This window comes from Ranitomeya imitator, chromosome 4 (assembly GCF_032444005.1).
Source record: "Ranitomeya imitator isolate aRanImi1 chromosome 4, aRanImi1.pri, whole genome shotgun sequence".
In the NCBI taxonomy this organism is placed as follows: Eukaryota; Metazoa; Chordata; class Amphibia; order Anura; family Dendrobatidae; genus Ranitomeya; species Ranitomeya imitator.
In genome coordinates, this window is record NC_091285.1 from 330,747,652 (window position 1) to 330,759,826 (window position 12,175).

A 12,175-nucleotide genomic window follows, 5' to 3' on the forward strand; every position below is an offset into this window, starting at 1 on the left:
TCAAGGTAACGGACAGAAGAAATTTTGACTGTACCGTACCAATGGTGGCAGACCTAGCGAACCGCTTAGTGCGCTTAGGACAATCAGAGATAGCATGAGTGCAATCACCACAGTAGAAACACAGCCCATTTAGACGTCTGTGTTCTTGCCGTTCAACTCTGGTCAAAGTCCTATCGCACTGCATAGGCTCAGGTTTAAGCTCAGGTAATACCGCCAAATGGTGCACAGATTTACGCTCAGGCAAGCGTCGACCGATCTGAATGGCCAAAGACATAGACTCATTCAGACCAGCAGGCATAGGAAATCCCACCATGACATCCTTAAGGGCTTCAGAGAGACCTTTTCTGAAAATAGCTGCGAGCGCACCTTCATTCCATTGAGTGAGTACGGACCACTTTCTAAATTTCTGACAATATACCTCTATCTCATCCTGACCCTGACACAGAGCCAGCAAATTTTTCTCTGCCTGATCCACTGAATTAGGTTCATCGTACAGCAATCCGAGCGCCAGGAAAAACGCATCGATATTACTTAATGCAAGATCTCCTGACGCAAGAGAAAATGCCCAGTACTGAGGGTTGCCACGTAAAAAAGAAATAATGATCCTAACTTGTTGAACTGGGTCACCAGAGGAGCGAGGTTTCAAAGCCAGAAATAGTTTCCAATTATTTTTGAAACTCAGAAATTTAGTTCTATCTCCAAAAAACAAATCAGGAATAGGAATTCTCGGTTCTAGCATAGAATTCTGAACCACAAAGTCTTGAATATTTTGTACTCTTGCCGTGAGCTGATCCACACATGAAGACAGACCTTTAATGTCCATCGCTACACCTGTGTTCTGAACCACCCAAATGTCTAGGGGAAAAAAAGGCAAAACACAGTGCAGAGAAAAAAAAATGGTCTCAGAACTTTTTTTTTCCCTCTATTGAGAATCATTAGTACTTTGGGCCTCCAGTACTGTTATGATAAGGTAATTCAGTACCACAATGGACATAGCCCAAAGGAAAAGGCAGCCCCCACATATAATGACTGTGAGTTAAGATGAAAAGACAAACGTAGAGATGAAATAGATTTAGCAAAGTGAGGCCCGACTTTCTGAACAGAGCGAGGATAGGAAAGGTAACTTTGCGGTCAACACAAAACCCTACAAAAACCACGCAAAGGGGGCAAAAAGACCCTCCGTACCGAACTAACGGCACGGAGGTACACCCTCTGCGTCCCAGAGCTTCCAGCAAGCAGGAAAAAACAAATAGACAAGCTGGACAGAAAAAAAACAGCAAACAAAATAGCAAAGCGGAACTTAGCTATGCAGAGCAGCAGGCCACAGGAACGATCCAGGAGGAAACAGGTCCAATACTAGAACATTGACTGGAGGCCAGGATCAAAGCACTAGGTGGAGTTAAATAGAGCAGCACCTAACGACTTCACCACATCACCTGAGGAAGGAAACTGAGAAGCCGCAGTACCACTTTCCTCCACCAACGGAAGCTCACAGAGAGAATCAGCCGAAGTACCACTTGTGACCACAGGAGGGAGCTCTGCCACAGAATTCACAACAGATAGCCCCCCACAAATATTGACTGTGAGAGGAGAGGGAAATAACATACGCAGATATGAAATCAGATTTTAGCATAGGAGGCCATACTAGCTAAAAAGAAAGAATAGAACAGAGTACTATGCGGTCAGTATAAAAACACTAGAAAATATCCACCACAGAAAATACGAATCACCACATCTGACTAAAGACATGGGGGGTATATCTGCATCTCCAGAGAAATAGCTAGGCTGCAAAAAAATCCTTCACAGACTAAGCTGGACAAGACAAAAACATGAAAATGCACAGAACTATAAGGTCCACAGCAGGTGGACAGCAAAAACAAAGCCAGGACTTATCTTTGTAGAAAAGCACAGCAAACTGGAGAGACCAGCAGGGAAGTGAATCCTTCAAAAACAATGGACAACTGGCACTGACTAAAGGATCCTGCAAAGCTATATACCCCAGTCAGTTTTGCAATTAGTAGATAAACCTGTCCACTCCTGCAGTCCAGGCACAACTGCATTACCCTCTACAACCACCGGAGGGCCCCACTGCAGTTGTAAAATTCCGATAGGCTGAAAACCTGATAATTGCAGGTATTTTTTTTTTTTAAAGAGGACAGCTGTATTGAGTGGCGCTGCCAGACACTGTTAGTAGGCCTTACACCACAAATTTGGCTCGACGCAGGTTTAAAAAGTGTTACATGGGTACACGGTCTGCATTGGTGTGCTCAGTGGAGGACAATTGAAAGGAGGGACCACAGAAACACTTAGTAGGCCTAAAATAAAAAAGTAGGCTCTATGCACTTTTAAATAGGTTCCAGGGGTACACAGGCAGCATTGGTGTGGTCAGTGGAGGACTATTGGAAGGAGGGACCACAGACAGACTTAGTAGGTCTAAAATAACAAAATAGGCTCTATGCAGCTTCGATTATGTGGCAACCTGGAGAACAGCAAGGAGCGGCAGACACCGTTTGTAGAACCCAGACCCAACTTGTAGGCCTAATGTAGTGTTGTTTCAACAACTACTTAACAAGAGCTTCAAGATAGAAGCTAGGGAGAGGCAACCAGGAGAACACCTTGGAGCGGCAGACACTGTTAGTAGGCCCCAACCAAACTAGTAGCCCCACTGCAGTTGTTAAATTCCGATAGGCTGAAAACCTGATAATTGCAGGTAATTTTTTTTAAAGAGGACAGCTGTATTGAGTGGCGCTGCCAGACACTGTTAGTAGGCCTTACACCACAAAGTTGGCTCGACGCAGGTTTAAAAAAGGTTACATGGGTACACGGTCTGCATTGGTGTGCTCAGTGGAGGACAATTGGAAAGAGGGACCGCAGACACACTTAGTAGGCCTAACATTTTAAAAAATAGGCTCAAAGCAGTTTGAATTATCTTGCAGGGGTACACAGGCAGCATTGGTGTGGTCAGCGGAGGACAATTTGAAGGAGGGACCGCAGACACACTTAGTAGGCCTAAAATTAAAAAAATAGGCTCAAAGCACCTTTGATTATGTGGCAGGGGTACACAGGCAGCATTAGTGTGGTCAGCGGAGGACGATTGGAAGGAGTGTCTGACACAGTTAGTACTCAAAAAAAAAAGAATAGATGTTAATGTCTCGCAAAACAACAAAACCAAACAAAAAAAGGGTGGCATACTTAGGTACAGGGGTGGGCTCCTCTGCTGAGTTTCAGACATAGTAATTTGGCGCTAAGTATTTACTGGTGTCAATATAGGAAACTGACCCTGACTATTTTACCTAGCATCATACATGTCAACAAATTGGTATTGTCAGTGCCAGGCATTGAAGGATGTCAGCGCATAGACTAGACATTGGTGGAGCTGTGAGAGATAATTTTGCAAGTGGTAGATCACTGTTTGAGCTGGGGGGGGAACTCTCTTGTGCCCGGCGGTACAGGCGCAGGGCCCCTCATGTTACAACGGTGTGTCCGACGTTGGGTGCATGCCACCACCACCAGAGACACTTTATTGTACTATGAGGGACCCAGTGGCAGTGCCGTCGACCAAAAGTGGGCACACCCACCTCTTCAGACAAACGGCACTCTCACGGGTGCTTGCGCCAAGTGGTGAGACCACGGCCCCGTGGGGGGAGTTAGCCCATTTAGGGAGGTGTAAACATGTCGTATGCTGGACAAACAGCTGCTGCAAATTAAGAGATTGGAACAGTCAGTAAGACCAGTCCACAAGCAAGACCTTTTTATAGGAAAGCTAGGTGTCAGCTGGGAAAGGTGGGGCAAAATAATTAGAAATCCATGAGTGGTTAATTTTATTGAAGGTTAGATCATCAACATTTTGGGTAGCCAGACGAGTCCTTTTTTCGGTTAATATTGAACCAGCAGCACTGAATACTCTTTCTGATAGCACACCAGCTGCTGGGCAAGCAAGCTCCTGCAATGCATATTCTGCCAATTCTGGCCAGGTGTCTATTTTGGATGCCCAGTAATCAAATGGGAATGACGGTTGAGGGAGAACATCGATAAGGGATGAAAAATAGTTAGTAACCATACTGGACAAATGTTGTCTTCTGTCACTTTGAATTGATGCTGCAGTACCTGTCCTGTCTGCGGTCATTGCGAAATCACTCCACAACCTGGTCAGAAAACCCCTCTGTCCAACGCCACTTCTGATTTGTGCACCTCTAACACCTCTGCCCTGTTGCCCCCTGCAGCTCGTGTGAGAACCATCACCGGCGCTGTGTGCTGGGAATGCCTGAATCAAACTGTCTACAAGAGTTGCTTGTTTGGTTGCTAATATTTGTTCGAGGTTCTCATGTGGCATGATATTTTGCAATTTGCCTTTATAGCGAGGATCAAGGAGGCAGGCCAACCAGTAATCGTCATCGGTCATCATTTTAATAATGCGTGGGTCCCTTTTGAGGGTACGTAAGGCATAATCCGCCAAGTGGGCCAAAGTTCCAGTTGTCAAATCTGCGCTTGTGCTGGGTTGAGGGGCAGTTTCAGGCAAATCTATGTCACTTATCTCCCTCAAAAAACCTGAACCCGGCCTTGCAACGCCACCAGTTTCTATTGGCCCCGGAGAAGCTTCCGCATTCAAAAAATACTCATCCCCATCATCCTCCTCGTCCTCCTCCTCTTCGCCCGCTACCTCGTCCTGTAGACTGCCCTGACCAGACAATGGCTGACTGTCATCAAGGCTTCCCTCTTCCTCGGCTGCAGACGCCTGCTCCTTTATGTGCGTCAAACTTTGCATCAGCAGACGCATTAGGGGGATGCTCATGCTTATTACGGCGTTGTCTGCACTAACCAGCCGTGTGCATTCCTCAAAACACTGAAGGACTTGACACAGGTCTTGTACCTTCGACCACTGCACACCTGACAACTCCATGTCTGCCATCCAACTGCCTGCCTGTGTATGTGTATCCTCCCACAAATACATAACAGCACACCTCTGTTCGCACAGTCTCTGAAGCATGTGCAGTGTGGAGTTCCACCTTGTTGCAACGTCGATGATTAGGCGATGCTGGGGAAGGTTAAAAAACCGCTGATGGTTCTGCATACGGCTGGAGTGTACGGGCGAACGACGGATATGCGAGCAAAGTCTGCGCACTTTGAGGAGCAGGTCGGGTAACCCCGGATAACTTTTCAGGAAGCATTGTACCACCAGGTTTAAGGTGTGAGCAGGCAAGGAATGTTTCAGTTGTGAAAGGGCTATGGCAGCCATAAAATTCCTTCCATTATCACTCACTACCTTGCCTGGCTCAAGATGTACACTGCCCAGCCATGACTGAGTTTATTGCTGCCAGAACTCGGACAGAACATCCACGGTGTGTCTGTTGTCGCCCAAACACTTCATTGCCAATACAGCCTGCTGACGCTTGCCACTAGCTGTCCCATAATGGGACACCTCGTGTGCAACAGTGGCAGCTGCGGATGGAGTGCTCGTGCGACTGCGGTCTGTGGACGAGCTCTCGCTTCTGCAGGAGGACTAGGAGGAGGAGGAGGGGGGCCAACGCCGACAGCCAACTGTTTCCTAGACCGTGGGCTAGGCAGAACTGTCCCAATATTGCTGTCCCCTGTGGACCCTGCATCCACCACATTAACCCAGTGTGCCGTGATGGACACGTAATGTCCCTGGCCATGCCTACTGGTCCATGCATCTGTTGTCAGGTGCACCTTTGTACTCACAGATTGCCTGAGTGCATGGACGATGCGGTCTTTTACATGCTGGTGGAGGGCTTTCTCGAAAAGAAGTGTCGACTGGGTAGCTCGTAGCGTGGTACAGCGTAGTCCATCAGGGCTTTGAAAGCTTCGCTTTCAACTAACCGGTAGGGCATCATCTCTAATGAGATTAGTCTAGCAATGTGGGCGTTCAAACCCTGTGTATGCGGATGCGAGGATGAGTACTTCCTTTTCCTAACGAGAGTCTCATGTAGGGTGAGCTGGACTGGAGAGCTGCAGATCGTGGAACTAGCGGTGGTGCCGGTGGACATGGCAGACAGAGAGGGTTGGAGATGGTATTCTTGCTGGTGCCCTACATGCAGTGTTTCCTACCACGAACCTGGTGATTCTCTGACTGCTTTGGCCTGGCGACGAAACCTGCACATTTACTGCAGGTGGTGCGGGAAATGGTGGGCTTACAGTGAGGGAAGGGATGTAGCGTTGCTGACTAGCTTCATTGGCTGAGGGTGCTACAACCTTAAGAGACGTTTGGTAGTTAGTCCAGGCTTGCAAATGCATGGTGGTTAAATGTCTACGCATGCAACTTGTATTTAGACTTTTAAGATTCTGACCTCTGCTTAAGGTAGTTGAACATTTTTGACAGATGACTTTGCGCTGATTATTTGGATGTTGTTTAAAAAAAAATGCCAGACTGCACTTTCTACTATCGGATACCTTTTCAGGCATTGCAGACTGAGCTTCTTTAACCGGATGGCCACGCTGTCCTACAACTGGTTTTGGTTTTGCCACGCGTTTTTGGCCAGATACGGGCCTGGCAGATGGAACCTGTTGCGATGTTGATGCCTGCTGCGGCTCCTCCTCCTCCGCTTCAGAGCTACTGCCGCCTGCACCCTGTTCCCCCAATGGCTGCCAATCGGGGTCAACAACTGGGTCATCTATGACCTCTTCTATCTCGTGTGCAACTTCGTCTGTGTCACCGTGTAAGCCAGTGGTATAGCGTTCGTGACGGGGCACCATAGTCTCATCAGAGTCTGATTCTGGATCAGTACACTGCGAGGGCAATGTTCTGGTCTGAGTCAAAGGAACAGCATAGTAATCTGGCTGTGGCTGTGCATCTGTGCACTCCACTTTTTAACCCAGGAACGGTATGTGTAAAGAGTTCCATTGAGTAACCCGTTGTGTCGCCTGATGCATCCTTTTCTGTTGTTCTTGGTGAAGAAGACAAGGAAGCGACTTGTCCCTGACCATGAACATCCACTAACGACGCGCTGCTTTTACATTTAGCAGTTTCAGAAGAGGAGGCGAAAGAGCTAGAGGCTGAGTCATCTAGGAAAGCCAAAACTTGTTCTTGCTGCTCCGGCTTTAAAAGCGGTTTTCCTACTCCCAGAAAAGGGAGCGTTCGAGGCCTTGCGTAGCCAGACGACGAACCTGGCTCAACAATTCGAGACTTAGGTGCTATATTGCTTTTCCCATGACCACCTTATGCTCCACCACCACTGGCAATGACCGCCCATGGTCACGACCTCTTCCACCAGACTTCCTCATTGTTTGAAAAACGTAACCAAACTAACGGTATTTGTTACTGTAAAACCAGTTACAAGGTGAACTCAAACTTCTGTTGGATTTATATATCCCTTTATAGGTGGGTGAGACTGCAGGGAAAATCAGGCCCAATGTATAACAGTACACAGCTTCAGTGGCAGACAGATATGCCACTAACAGGACTGACGCAGATGCAGACACTACCAATAAAAATCTCCCCCTTTTTATTTTTTCTGGGAGAATATTGAAGAAATGTGGCCCACTCTTATACAGCATATGTTCTGTGGCATAAAATGAAAGACAGATGCCAAACACACGACTGGCACTGAGGCAGAATTGCCAATCTTAATCTCCCACTATTTTTTTTATTTATTGGAGAATTGGCAAGAAATCAGGCACACTGTTAGACTGTATATTTTCTGTGGCACAAAATGAGAGACAGATGCCACACACAGGACTGGCACTGAGGCAGAAATGCCAATCTTAGTCTCCCACTATTTTTTTTTTCCTGGGAGAATTTAAAAAAAATCTGGCCCAGTATTACACACTAGGTTTTCTGTGGCACAAAATGAGAGACAGATGCCACACACAGGACTGGCACAGAAGCAGAATGGCCAATCTTAATCTCCCACAATTTTTTTTTTCTGGGAGAATTTTAAAAAAATCTGGCCCAGTATTACACACTAGGTTTTCTGTGGCACAAAATTAAAGACAGATGCCACACACACGACTGGCACTGAGGCAGAATTGCCAATCTTAATCTCCCACTATTTTTTTATCTGGGAGAATTTAAAAAAAAATCAGGCCCAGTAATACACACTAGGTTTTCTGTGGCACAAAATTAAAGACAGATGCCACACACACGACTGGCACTGAGGCAGAATTGCCAATCTTAATCTCCCACTATTTTTTTTTTATTTATGGGAGAATTGGCAAGAAATCCGGCCCACTGTTAGACTGTATGTTTTCTGTGGCACAAAATGAGAGATAGATGCCACACACAGGACTGGCACTGAGGCAGAATGGCCAATCTTAATCTCCCACTACTTTTTTTTCCTGGGAGAATTTAAAAAAAATCTGGCCCAGTATTACACACTAGGTTTTCTGTGGCACAAAATTAGAGACAGATGTCACACACAGCACTGCCACTGAGGCAGAATTGCCAATCTTAATCTCCCACTATTTTTTTTTTATTTATGGGAGAATTGGCAAGAAATCAGGCCCAGTGTTACACACTAGGTTTAATGTGGCACAAAATTAAAGACAGATGCCACACACACGACTGACACTGAGGCAGAATTGTCAATCTTAATCTCCCACAATTTTTTTTTCCTGGGAGAATTTAAAAAAAAATCTGGCCCAGTATTACACACTAGGTTTTCTGTGGCACAAATTAAAGACAGATGCCACACACACGACTGGCACTGAGGCAGAATTGTCAATCTTAATCTCCCACTATTTTTTTATCTGGGAGAATTTAAAAAAAAATCAGGCCCAGTATTACACACTAGGTTTTCTGTGGCACAAAATTAAAGACAGATGCCACACACACGACTGGCACTGAGGCAGAATTGCCAATCTTAATCTCCCACTATTTTCTTTTTATTTATGGGAGAATTGGCAAGAAATCAGGCCCAGTGTTACACACTAGGTTTAATGTAGCACAAAATTAGAGACAGATGGCACACACAGGACTGGCACTGAGGCAGAAATGCCAATCTTAATCTCCCACTATTTTTTTTTTCTGGGAGAATTTTAAAAAAATCAGGCCCAGTATTACACACTAGATTTCTGTGGCACAAAATTAAAGACCGATGCCACACACACGACTGGCACTGAGGCAGAATTGCCAATCTTAATCTCCCACTATTTTTTATTTCTAGGAGAATTTTAAAAAAATCAGGCCCAGTATTACACACTAGGTTTTCTGTGGCACAAAATTAAAGACAGATGCCACACACACGACTGGCACTGAGGCAGAATTGCCAATCTTAATCTCCCACTATTTTTTTTATTTATGGGAGAATTGGCAAGAAATCAGGCCCACTGTTAGACTGTATGTTTTCTGTGCCAGAAAATGAGACACAGATACCACACACAGGACTGCCACTGATGCAGATTTGCCAATTTTAATCTGCACCTTTTTTTTTTTTCTTCAGGGAGACTAGTGAAAAAATCTGGGCCACTGTATTAGAGTATATTTTCTGTGGCAGAAAGTGGCTTGAAGAGATATAACAAAAAAACAAAAAAAAAGGGACTGTCCTACAATTACTATGTCCCTGCAGTAATCTCAGCAAAGTATGGCAGGCAGCAATAACAAGGAGTGGACTGCTGCACAAAAAAAGTCAAAAGTGTGGACAAACAAACAAGATAGCTGTGCAGAAAGGAAGGAGCAACAGGATTTGTGCTTTGAAAAAAGCAGTTGGTTTGCACAGCGGCGTACAAACAGCAATGCAGCTATCAGGGAGCCTTGTAGGGCAGCCCAATGAGCTACAGCGCTGAGGGAAAAAAATGTAGCCTCCACTGTCCCTGCAAACAAAAGGTGGTGTTGGACAGTGGAAATCGCTACAGCACAAGCGGTTTGGGGGTTAATGTACCCTGCCTAACGCTATCCCTTCTTCTGACGAAGCGGCAGCAACCTCTCCCTATGCTCAGATCAGCAGCAGTAAGATGGCGGTCGGCGGGAACGCCCCTTTATAGCCCCTGTGACGCCGCAGAAAGCAAGCCAATCACTGTAATGCCCTTCTCTAAGATGGTGAGGACTGAGACCTATGTCATCACGCTGCCCACACTCTGCGTCCACCTTCATTGGCTGAGAAATGGCGCTTTTCGCGTCATTGAAACGCAGCTTTGGCGCGAAAGTCGCGTACCGCGTGGCCGACCCCACACAGGGATCTGGTCGGGTTTCATGAAACCCGACTTTGCCAAAAGTCGGCGACTTATGAAAATGACCGATCCGTTTCGCTCAACCCTAGTTGTCAAGGATCTGAAATGAGTCTTCTCTGCATAACAAGAGCATGGTCCTTTAACAGGGCTGTGTAGACGTTTTATATCTATAGGATATTTATATATATATTTATTAATATATATATATATATATATATATATATATACACACACTTACACAAACACTATTAACAGTTCCAGTTTTGAAGGAATTATTACCTGCACAGAACAACATATAGGTACATTTTTATTTTTAGCTTTCTCCTTGATGGGATCATCAATAGAGTAGGAACAAATCAGAAGCAAGCCCACCTCATATTACAATGCATACTTATAGGAGCCTCTAACACAGTGGTCCCCAACCTTTCTGACCTTGAGAGCCACATTCAGCTCTGCAAGAGGGTCACGAGTCACATCCAGCTCCTGCTCCCCTCACAGTAGTGGCAACCAAAGCCCCCATTACGGGTATAATGATAACCTAAGTATTTCCACACAAATCACCCTGAAGCAATATACCAAGATCCAGGGGTTCCCACGATACCCCCATTCAGCATTCTTTCATCAAGCACTCCCAACACAGTCACATCCAGCTTCTAGCACATCCTCTGACCGGTAGTATCATCTTGTCTCCAGCGTACCATACCTAAATTATCTCTAAACCCCCAAGACCAGTATATTTGCATCCAGGTCTGCTCTTCTGTGCAGGGCTACTTATAAAGTTCACCATTTTGAGATGTGCTCTTCATACCTGTTTGCTAGACCTGGAGCTAATGCATCAAGTTGGAAGACGGCCGCGAGCCACAATTCATGGGACTGCGAGCCACATGTGGCTCGCGAGCTACAGGTTGGGGACCCCTGCTCTAACATATTGTCCACATTTTGCATTTCATCTTTCCTTCATCTTTCTCCCAGAAGAAATCCAGGAGGGAGATGTGCTCTTGAAGAAAGATTAGACAACCCCCTTTAAGGAAGATTAGATGAGCCATTAATTAGAAACAAGTGTTACCACCAGTACTGTGCTAATACTGATCAGCACAAAATCTGTGAATATTAGGGCAGTTGTTTCCTGTATTAAATGTTTTGCTCTGTCTTTCCAGAAGACGACTTTGATGTATAATCCAATTTCTTTTACAATGCAGGACAGCATTTATGCAGTGGAGATGGGAGTGTAGAATCAGCTACTGCTTGTTGAACTTGACAATGAAGTGTTAATGGCTAGGTGTTTACCTGGGCAGGTAATCCTCTGGTCTTGTCTCCTCCTAATGAGGCCGGGGAGACAGGCATCTCTCTGTCTGCGGTCAGGACAGGTGTCTGCACAGCTCCAGGGAGATTTTTTTTTTTTTAGCTCTATGGGTCCAAGAGTTTTATTTTCAATTTTCATTCCAAATGATGTGTCTGACAAAAAGCCATACAGTATTTAATGTGCAGTTAATTAATGTAGTGCCATGTGTATAACAGTGTAGGCAGTGGGAACAGCTTGTTTATGCCCGGCTTGTACAGTAATGTTCTGTCTGGTATTAAATATAAAAGTATTTCTAGGGAGGCAGTGACATTTCACTCTCTCCTGAATCAGAACAGTCGTGAATTCTTAATGCACGTGGTATAACTAATGCTGTGCCTCTCTGGATTATTGTACTGGAGAATCCCACCTGATAGAGTGTCTCAAACACGTATACATGTGTCATCGTGAGTCGTGGCTATTGAGTCATGTAGTTTCAAAGAAAGAAGCTATCTAAACACAGGGAATACATTCATTAAGATAAGGTTGTCTTTGAGTTCTGGATTATAGGCTGTGTTCACATCTGGGTCTTCATTTCAAGTTATAATAGTCTCAGTGGTTTTATTAGTGTCAGTGGCTCAGTGGTTAGCACTATACCCACGCAGCCCTGAGTTCAAATCCCACCAAGGGCAACATCTGCAAGGAGTTTGTATGTTCTCCCCGTTTTTGTGTGGGTTTCCTCTGGGTTCTCCGGTTTCCTCCCACACTCTAAAG